The sequence below is a fragment of the Phodopus roborovskii genome, unplaced genomic scaffold (assembly GCF_943737965.1).
Source record: "Phodopus roborovskii unplaced genomic scaffold, PHOROB, whole genome shotgun sequence".
Taxonomy (NCBI): domain Eukaryota; kingdom Metazoa; phylum Chordata; class Mammalia; order Rodentia; family Cricetidae; genus Phodopus; species Phodopus roborovskii.
In genome coordinates, this window is record NW_026126416.1 from 26,966,846 (window position 1) to 26,977,881 (window position 11,036).

The window sequence follows — 11,036 nt, forward strand, 5'->3', positions numbered from 1 at the left end:
CACTATGTGGGAGCTGGGAACTGAACCCAGGTCCTCTGGAAAAGTAGCAGATGTTCATAACCGCTGAGCCATCTCTCCAGCCCACACACTTGGTTTTGTAAATGTGTGTTCTGGATCACACTCAGGTTGCTCTGTTTCTTGATGGTGGTAGGAGGTGAGAGAGCTTTTTCTTTTTTTTAATTTTATTTAATTTTTTTATTATTTTATTTAATTTTATATAACAAAGTCCAATTAAATGAAAACAAACATTTATACACAATATTTGGGAATTTGGGCATTGTTCTTTCCAAACTACTTCTTGCTGGTAAGGGGCACTGTCATGGGGGATTCGAAGAAGATTCAGATATCCTGGCTGTAGTCTGTAGGGCTGTTTTGTCCAGCTGTTTTGAATGTAGGATCACCTTGTACTATGTTTCAGGCGGTCTGGCGTGATCAAACCACATTAGTCTGGAAGGAATCCACATCTTTTCATTTTCTGTGGAAACAAAAATAGAAATCCTTTTCCCCAGTAACTTGTCCTTCAACTTAAATTTTGGAGTCAAAGCATTTTTTTTTTTAATTTATTATTTTACATGTCGATCCCAGTTCCCTCTCCCTCCCTCTCCCCTCCCTCCCCCATTCCTCCCTCCCTCCTTCCCTCCCTTTTACCCTCTCTGCCCTCTCACATGCACTCTAAACACCCTCCCCTCCCATCCCCCCACCCCAATTCCATGTGTAGGGGAATGCCATCCAGTAGGGGTCATGTAGATCTGACAGGTCCTGTGAAGTAGGGACTAGGGCTTCTCTCCTGTCTCTAGATTAAGGCAGTTATCCCTCCATGGGGGATGTGCTCGCAAAGTCCTTTTGTGCACCAGGGATACATCCTGGCTCCACTGTCTGAGGTCTCTTAGACTGCTCAGTCCTTCTGGCTGAGACCCATATTCAGGGGGGCCTGAGTCAGTCCCATGCTGGCTTCCCAGCTATCAGTCTAGTGGCCATTAGCTCCTCCTTGTTCAGGTAAGCTGTCTCTATGTGTTTCTGCCTCATGGTCTTGTCCGTGAGAGAACAAAGTTCCTGGGAAGGGACTGCAGAGGAAATGCGGGAACAAATTCCACTCTGCAATGAAAAGATCTACATGCAAACATTTGTTTAAAAGCTGGGCTTCAAGGGAAGGCTATGCCTGGATATGTTCACTATCATCACTTATGGTGATATTTGTTGATGACCGGAAGTAATCCTTGGTTATAACAGATACTGATGCAGAGACAGAAAGAGATACGGGTGCTTTTCTGAGGAGACTTTTCTCTCTCTGTGTTATTCACAGTTTGAATTATGTTGTGATTTTTAATACCTGGAAGACCTTAACACTTGACTCAAAATAAAAATACAACAAGAAGGAAAACATTTTCAGATAAAACCACAAAGCAGTTCTAGGAGCCCTTGTGTCATATGGACAGACTCCCAAAGCGTTAGTATTTGGGCTTCTCTAGCAAATAGGAAAAAAAAAAATTTTTTTATTCACCTGGTTCCTACTGAATAAATAACCCCTTTGTCTTGTCAAATCGACTCAGGAATGGATTCACTAACAGACTTGTCAGCTCATTAAGTAATATTTACTGTACTGGGATGTCATTATAGATAACTAATCTGGTGTTTTAAGCCATGCGTGCTATTTGGTTTTTCCCATGTTAAATGGGAACACCTGATGCACACAGATTTACTTTGACGTAAGCACTCCTGGTTCATTCTCACACTGCTCTCTAGACTACCATGAAAAGCACGGTATTATCACTAGAGGTGTGCTAGATCCAAATTAAAACTTGAATACCAATATTTTGTGACTTCTTAAAAAAATTTCTCATAGGCACAGATAATAGAAGTGGTCTTGTGTCTTCTCATGTGATACTTTAAATGTCTTTGAAAATACTTCACTAAATGAAGCTGATAACAAAATATGGAATGTAATGTAGATACAGTTCCTAGGGACTTTCATTTTTTGTAGATAAATATCACTTTGGAAAACAAACAAAACCCCTTTTGCTTTCCTGGAAAAAAGAGAGAGAGTGATATATATATATATATATATATATATATATATATATATATATATATATAGAGAGAGAGAGAGAGAGAGAGAGAGTTTTGTTGTGTTGACTTCTGGAGGGAGACAGGAACAAACATCTATAGGACAGCACCAGCAGACCAAAGAGATGGTCCCACCAAAGACTTACTTAGTGAACCAATGAGTTTATTGGAGTTACTAACAGGTGTGTGGGTGACAAAAAGATTACTCCATCTCCAAAAAACCCACCCAGCATGAAGGATGACTTTCCAAAGCTGCATGCATAGAGCTGTGGGAACAACTTGAAGGCAGCTGCCCCTGCCTTCCTGAACCCAATGCCCCCTAGATCATGATTGTCTGTTCTTCTATAACCCTGTGTGATGGGGTGGGGCTTGAGATTCTTGTAACTTAATGAGAGCTTCCTAGGCCTGTGGTTGCCTTAGTTGTCTTGGCTCAGTGGGTGGGGCATGTTTCAAACAGGAGGAGATAGTCACACAATAACCTGCTTTTCAAAGGTGCTCTCTACCATATTTTGTTATTTGCTCACTTGGTTTTTTTTTTTTTTCAGGTGTTTGTCCATTTTTTTTTTTTTTTTTTTTGTATATATGGATCCCAGTTCCCTCTCCCTCTCTTCCTCCTTTTCTCTCTCCCCCTCCTCACATGCACCCGGACCACCCTCCCTTACCATCCCCCCCATATGCAGGGTAATGCCATCCAGGGGGAGTCATCTAAATCTGTCAAGTCATTTGAAGTAGGGACTAGGACTTCTCTCCTGTCTCTAGGTTAAGGGAGTACCCCTCCATGGGGGTTGTGTTCGAAAGGTCCTTTTGTGCATCAGGGATATATCCTGGTTCCACTGTCTGAGGTCCCTTAGGCTGCTCAGCCCTTCTGGCTGAGACCCATATTCAGGGGGGCCTGAGTCAGTCCCATGCTGGCTTCAGCTATCAGTCTGGGGGCCGTTAGCTCCTCCTTGTTCAGGTAAGCTGTCTCTATGTGTTTTTGCAACCTGGTCTTGTCCTCTGTCTCTGCATCTGGATTCTAGTTTGACTCAGTGTTTAGTTGTGGGTGTTTGCTTCTGTTTCCAACAGGTACTAAATGAGGGCTCCATGATGGTGGATAAGTTAATTGTAGATCTCATTATCAGGGGAGGGCATTTATGGTAGCCTTTCCACTGTTGCTCAAATTGTTAGTTGGCGGCAGTCTTGTAGGTCTCTGGACGTTTCTTTAGGTTCAGTTTTCTCTTCAAACCTATAATGGCTCCCTCTTTTATGCTCTCTCTCTCTTTCCCTCCCTCCCTCCCTCCCTCCCTCCCTCCCTCCCTCCCTCCCTCCCTCCCTCCCTCCCTCCCCCCCTCTCTCTCTCTCTCTCTCTCTCTCTCTCTCTCTCTCTCTCTCTCTCTCTGTTTTACTGTCTTCTATCCCTACCTGGACTCAATCTTCCTAGTCCCACGTGCTTTCCTCTCTTCCCCTTCTCTTTCTCCTAGTTCCCTCTCCCCTCACTGCCCTCCCAGTTCCTCTGTGCTCTGAGGAACTTGTCCCTTCCCCCTTCTGTGGGGGACCTTATATGAATCTCTTAGAATACACCTTGTATCCTAGTTCCTCTGGTGGTATGAATTATAGGCCAGTGATCCTTTGCTCTAGGTCTAAAATCCATATATGAGCAAGTACATACCATATTTCTCTTTTTGTGACTGGGTTACCTCATTCAGGATGGTTTCTTCAAGTTCCATCCTCTTGCCTGCGAAATTTCAAGATTCCATTGTTTTTTTCCACAGCATAGTATTCCACTGTGTAGATGTGCCACATCTTGTTTATCCATTCTTCAATTAAGGGGCATCTAGGTTGCTTCCAGATTCTTGCTATTACAAATAATGCTGCTATGAATATAGTTGAGTACATATCTTTGTTGCATGGATGTGGATCATTTCTGTATATGCCTAAGAGGAGGATTGCTGGGTCCTGTGGTAAACTAATTCCCATTTTCCTGAGGAACCGCCATACTGATCTCCAAAATGGCTGTACGAGTTTGCATTCCCACCAGCAGTAGAGGAGTGTTCCCCTTTCTCCACATCCTTTCCAGCATAAGTTGTCATTGGTGTTTCTAATTTTAGCCATTCTGGCAGGAGTAAGATAGTATCTCAAAGCTGTTTTGATTTGCATTTCCCTGATAGCTAAGGATGTTGAGCACTTTCTTAAGTGTCTTTCAGCCTTTTTGATTTCCTCTTGAGAATTCTCTCTTCAGTTCTGTATCCCATTTTTTAATAGGTTTATTTAGTTGACTAGTTTCTTGAGTTCTTTGTATATTTTGGAGACCTGCCCTCTGTCAGATGTAGGATTGGTGAAGATCTTTTCCCAGTCTGTGGGCTACCGTTTGGTCTTGTCAACTGTGTCCTTTGCCTTACAGAAGCTCCTAAGTTTGAGGAGGTCCCATTTATTAATTGTCGATGTCAGTGTCTGTGCTACTGGAGTTATGTTCTGGAAGCGGTCTCCTATACCAGTTTGTTCAAGGGTACCTCCTACTTTCTCTTCTAAGAGGCTCAGTGTGGCTGGATCCATTTGGACTTGAGTTTTGTGAGTGGCGATAGACATGGGTCTTCTACACACCATCATCCAATTGTGGCAGCACCATTTGTTGAAGATGTTTTCCTCCCCCCCCCCATTGTATACTTTTAGCTGTTTTCTCAAAAATCAGGTGTTCGTAGGTGTGTGGGTTAATATCAGGATTTTCGATTTGATTCCATTGTGCCAATATCAGGCTGTTTTCAGGACTATAGCTCTGTAGTAGAGCTTAAAGTCAGGGATGGTGATGCCTCCTGAAGTTCTTTTATTGTACAGGGTTGTTTTGGCTATCCTGGGTCTTTTGTTTTTCCATATAAAGTTGATTGTTATCCTTTCAAAGTCTGTGAAGAAATGTGGTGGGATTTTAATGGGGATTGCATTGAATCTGTAGATTGCTTTTGACAAGATTGCCATTTTTACTATGTTAATCCTACCTAACCAAGAGCATGGGAGATCTTTCCATTTTCTGGTATCTTCTTTAATTTCTTTCCTTAGAGTCACAAAGTTCTTATTATATAGGTATTTTACTTGTTTGGTAAGCGTTACACCAAGATACTTTATGTTGCTTGTGGCTATTGTAAAGGGGATGTTTCTCTGATTTCTTCCTCAGCGCCTTTGTCATCTGAAAAAAGTAGGGCTACTGATTTTTTTGAGTTTATCTTGTATCCTGCTAGTTTGCTGAAGGTGTTTATCAGCTGTAGGAGTTCCCTGGTAGAGTTTTTTGGGTCACTTATGTAAACTATCATATCATCTGCAAATAGAGACAGTTTGACTTCTTCCTTTCCAATTTGGATCCCCTTGATCTCCTTTTGTTGTCTTATAGAGTTAGCTAGAACTTCTAGTACGATATTGAAGAGATATGGACAGAGAGGGCAGCCTTGTCTTGTTCTTGATTTTAGAGGAATCGCCTTAAGCTTCTCTCCATTCAGTTTGATGTTGGCTGTTGGATTACTGTATATTGCTCTTATTATGTTTAGGTATGTTCCTGTTATCCCTGATCTCTCCAAGACCTTTATCATGAAATGGTGTTGAATTTTGTTGAAGGCTTTTTCAACATCTAGGGGATGATCATATGGTTTTTCTTTTTCTGTTTGTTTATATGGTGGATCATGTTGATACATTTTCATATATTCAACCATCCCTGCAACCCAGGGATGAAGCCTACTTGGTCATGGTGGATGATTTCTCTGATGTATTCTTGGATTCGGTTTGCCAGTAGTTTATTGAATATTTTTGCATCGATGTTCATCAGGGATATTGGTCTATAGTTTTCTTTCTTAGTTGTGTCTTTGTGCGGCTTGAGTACCAAGGTGTGATTTTTATCTGAATAGTTTTGATCTCTTACCGAGCGGTTAATATATGATCTATTTTATCCCTTTAAAACAAGCACTATTATGTAACATAGCCCCATTCTTACCATTGTTTATGTGGATTACCATTTTGAATGTTGTGGATTATTTAAATACCCTGACTGCTCTGTGAGAATGATTTTCTTATACACTTTAGCACACCAGTTAAAGCATTGTTTTTCTATTGCTATTTTTTTAGGTTTGCTCTAGCCTTCCTATTTCAACCATAACACCAAAGAATTAAATGTAAACTACAAATCTCCATAGGAAAATGCTTTCTTTTTTGCATTTTTTATTAATTTAATTTTTACATTCAAATCCCAGTTCCCCCTCCCTCCTCTCCTCCTCCTCCCATTCTTCCCTTCTCCCATCTGCTCCATGGAGAGGATAAGTCTTCCCCTAGAAAGTCTATTAAGTCTGTCCCATCATCTCCTTGAGGCAGTACCAAGGCACCTTTCCACCCCCCACACCCCTGTGTCTAGGCTGAGCAAGGTATCTCTCCATATAGAATGAGCTCCACTAAGTCAGTTTGTGCATTAGTGTTAGGTCTTGGACCCACTGCCAGTGACCTCATATATTGTCCCAGTCACACCACTGTCACCTACATTAAGGGAGTCTAGTTGGGTCTTATGCAGGTTCCCCACTTGTCAGACCTGAGTCAGTGATCTCTTACTAGCTTGACTCAGCTGATTCTGTGGGTTTCCCCATCATGGTCTTGACTCCTTTGTTCATATTATTGCTCCTCCCTCACTTCCGATCATGCTCCCGGACCTTGGCCCAATGGTTAGTTGTAGATTTCTGCACTTGCTTCCATCTGTTTCTGGAAGAGGGTTGACATTTCTCTGGGGTTGTAGATTGTAGGTTGGTTATCTTTCGCTTTATGTCTGGTGTCCACTTATGAGTGAGTACATACTGTATTTGTCTTTCTGGTTTTGGGTTATCTCACTTAGGATGTTTTTTCTAGTTCTGTCCATTTGCCTGTGAATTTTAGGATGCCATTATTTCTTACCACTGAGTAGTACTCCATTTTGTAAGAAAATACTCTCTTTTAAGAAAGCCACACTCGAGTGAAACTATAGTCTCATTAAAAAGAAAAAAAAAATCCTTAGTCTTCCTGTGAACTGCCTTTATTTCCAAACATTTTTACCCAGTGTTTCAGTGTTAGAGTAATAGGAGGCAGTTGATTCCTAGCCAGGAGTGGACTCTGCTTCTAGGTGGAGATAAACCACATGCCATGAGTCCAGCTCAGAAAACCATAGCTTTTACTTTTTCTCCTTTTCTGCCTTTTTCTTTTGCTTTCTTTCCTTTTGCTTTTTGAGGCAGGGTTTCTTTATGTAGCCCTGGCTGTCCTGGAACTCACTATGTAGACCAGGCTGTCCTCTAACTCACAGATAATCTTTCTGCTTCTGCCTCCTGAGTCTTGGGATGAAAGGCATGTGCTACCACTGCCAGCCTTCTGGCTTCTCTGATGGTGGCCAGAGTCTAAGTATGCTTCTGTCGTACTTTGGGCTTTCTCTCTCTAAAGCTCCTCAATGTTAGGTTACAAAGCAGACCCCTAAGATGGCGGCACAGCTGCCAACACCCTGGAACCATTTCTTAAAATGGGGTAGGTGGCCACAAAGAAATTAACAAACATCACACGGACACGGTATGCACTATGTTTATTACCTTTCTAGGAATAAACTTAACATCAATTTCCTGTTTTGCTTTGTTGAAAACTTCAAACCACACAGAAGAAACTAAACCAAAGGTCTTACCCAAATCTGATGAATCTTAGATTTTCCCTGTCTGTTTCCATTCCTTTAAGAAGTGGATTCTACTGATGTGGCTGTTATCTCTTTGTCCTCTCCCTATTCCCATTTCCTCCCAGTCTCCTAAGAGGCAACCACTGTCAACCATTAGCCTGAGGTTGAGGTGTTTCAGTCTCTCAGGTATGTACTGATTTATTTATGCTGTGGTGTGTTGCTCGGCAAGTACCTTACCATGAGCTATGCTATATTCTCTGTTTACAACTTTGCATTATTGGTTTTCAGAAATAAAGAGTAATTTTGTATGGTTCTTAACTTTGTTAATTCGATCATTTGGTCTGCTCCAACTTCAGACACAGGTTGCCAGTAAGGAGTTTGCTACTTCTATGTGTGACCTACATTTTATGAGCATGTTTTCCCACCGGCATGGTCCCACAGCTGCACCATCCCCAAATAACACATATAGACACTGTATTAGATATAAAGCCAGTTACTAGTTACTGTTGGCCAGTTACTAGTGCTTCTTATTGGCTAGCTCTGTCTTAAATATTAACCCACTTCTATTAATATAAGTATTTCCACGTGGTCTTGGAGTTTGCTCTCTCGGTCCTATATGTTGAATCTTCTACTGCCTATCCCCAAATCTTCCTTGTCTCCTAGTCCTGCCTATCTTGCTTTCCTAATGGCCAACAGTGTTTTATTCATTAACCAATAACAGAAACATATTTACAGAATGACATCTTCCATCACCTACATACTATAGACAGGATTCCCATGTCCTTCTTGGGTTTCACTAATTTGCTGGAATGGTCCATAGAACTCTAGCAAACATACTTCCCATTGGTCATGAGGGTATGACGCAGGGTACAGTCAACAGCTGAATGAAGAGTGACAATCGGGTGTGGAACTGCCTTCCCTGGGTGTTATTCCCATGTGCTCAGTGACTCCAAATTCTTCAAATCTCTTGTTTCAAGAGGTACTCTTTATTTGTTTGTTTTTTGAGACAGGGTTTCTCTCTATTGCTTTGGAGCCTGTCCTGGAACTTGTTCTGTTGACTAGGCTGGCCTTGAACTCACAGAGATCTGCCTGCCCCTGCCTCCCAAGTGCTGGGATTAAATGCCTGGCTTTTTTTTTTTTAAAGGGGAAGTGGGAACTGGGGATCAAACTCAGGGTCTTGTGCATGCTAGATAAATGATCTGCCACTTGGGGTGCAACTCAGTGGCACCCCTAGTTTAAGCTCCAGCTCTTTCTGCTCTTCTCTCTGAAAACCCTGTGAATTCTGTTGTTATAGCTACAGATGATGTTTTAGACAGAGACTCACTGTTTTGCTCAAGTTGGGCTTAAACTCTTGGGTTCAAACATCTTTAGGCCAGAGCCTCTGAGGAACAAAAGGTCCTCAATATGAGGAACAAAAAATTCCTGGTATTTGGGAAGCTCCAAGGATTTTTGATGCTTTGTGTCAGTTTTGGGGTTCAGCACAAACACACCACCCAGAAAGTGATTTCAGGAGAAGAGAATTTGCTGACCCTAATAGGCTTCCTTTGTGCTATTCTGAGAAGCCAGGGGCATAGGAGTATATTTTAAAAGATGCCCTGTCATAGAAGACATTCAGGAAGAAACCTCTGTCAGGAAAATGCTTGCCTCAGGAAGAGGAGAGCTCCAGATAACCGTCATCACCAGAAAGGTTTTCATCTGACACAGGACTTCCCTTAGTCCTAAAGACACTCCATAGCTGCACGTGTACACACTTCACCCTCAGGCACTCCATAGGCACTCCATAGCTGCATGTATCACCTAGCCTTCAGGGTGAGTGTAAAACTGTCTGGGCCCAAGTCTACTGTTATTTTGATAGAAACCATTCACCATCGAAGGCCTGGCATCCTGTAGCTGTTAAGCTAATGTCTTAGAGACATTAGGAGCGATTTGAGCTCTCTGAACTCATGACAAGATGGAATGGATTCCCAATATACGGGTCCAGACAATTCCCCCTTCTTAAATTCATAAAATAATACCTGTGCCTCTGCAACAGGACAGATGATTGTACCTGTCTGAGGTCGCCTCCTTTAATCTGCCAGTATTTATGTTCTCAGACCACACTTTCCATCATGTGTAACCTGTCTTAGGTTGCCTAGAGGCATAAAGATCTTACCTGTCATCAACCTCTATAACAAATTATGTAAGGGGAGTGGTGCACAGCTCAATGCCATGTACCTCTGAGCCAACTCAACTATCTGAGCTGAAGCTGGAGCTGTCTGTATTACATATTCTTCACCATCAATAACATAAGCTGTTCTCCCATTAGAAGAAACACCAGTTAAAACCAAAATAGCATTTTTTTTTTTACAGGATTAGTTCTTACAATTTTAGGGAATATAAAAAGATGCATTGGTGCAACTTGCAATAGTCTATGAGCTGGAAACTGATTACCAATTGTTCCCCAAAACTGAGCAAAAGCAATTGCCCAGGAATCACTGTTTTGAAATAACCAGTCAACTTGCTGTTTGGTATAAGCAACATGTATTATGCTTGGTTCCCTGCCAAAATATGTCCTAAACTCCATATGGCATTTCTGTACCATATAAGCTACTGCTTCAAAATAAGGTTAACACTTTGGCTGGGGAAACAGGAAAGTGCAACCATAACAATGGTCCTCCTTGCTATAAGACAGAAGTTGGACTATGCTGTGTGGGAAGCACATAATCCTCTCATGGTTTTGAATATTAAATATATCATATCTGCTGATGCTAGATTGCACTCTCCGATTGTAAGAGAACTTGTCTACCCTCTTTAGTTAGCTGTCTAGCTGTCTTTTCAGAATATTGCTTAAAGGTTTCAAATCCTTTTTAAAAAGGACATAATTATTGAATATTTCCCAATAACGTCTGAACATCATTTAACAATCACAAGCTATGTTTTTTAATTTCTAATTTTTGAGGCTTAATTTCTTAGGATATAACATATGTCCCAAATACTGGGAAAAGGCGGTTGTCTGCACTTTCTCAGGGGCAATGCTAATCCTGCTCTGGTAAGGTTCTGCTGCAGCTGTCCATATGATGCAAGCAAAACCTCTTTACTCTTATGAGCAAGCAAAATATCATCCATATAATGAACAATATAGACCTGTGAAAGTTCATCCCTAATAACTTGTATAGCTTGAGCCACAAACTTCTGGCACAACATTGCTCTATTAGCTATGTCCCGCTAACCCGCTCTGGGGGCCAGCCGAGGGAGACGCAGATCACCAACCCTTCCAGTTAGGACACTGACATGATTGATGTCCTTTTTGACTATATCCCAAGCAATTCAAGTAGGTCCTTTTGTTAGGATCCACACATTCACA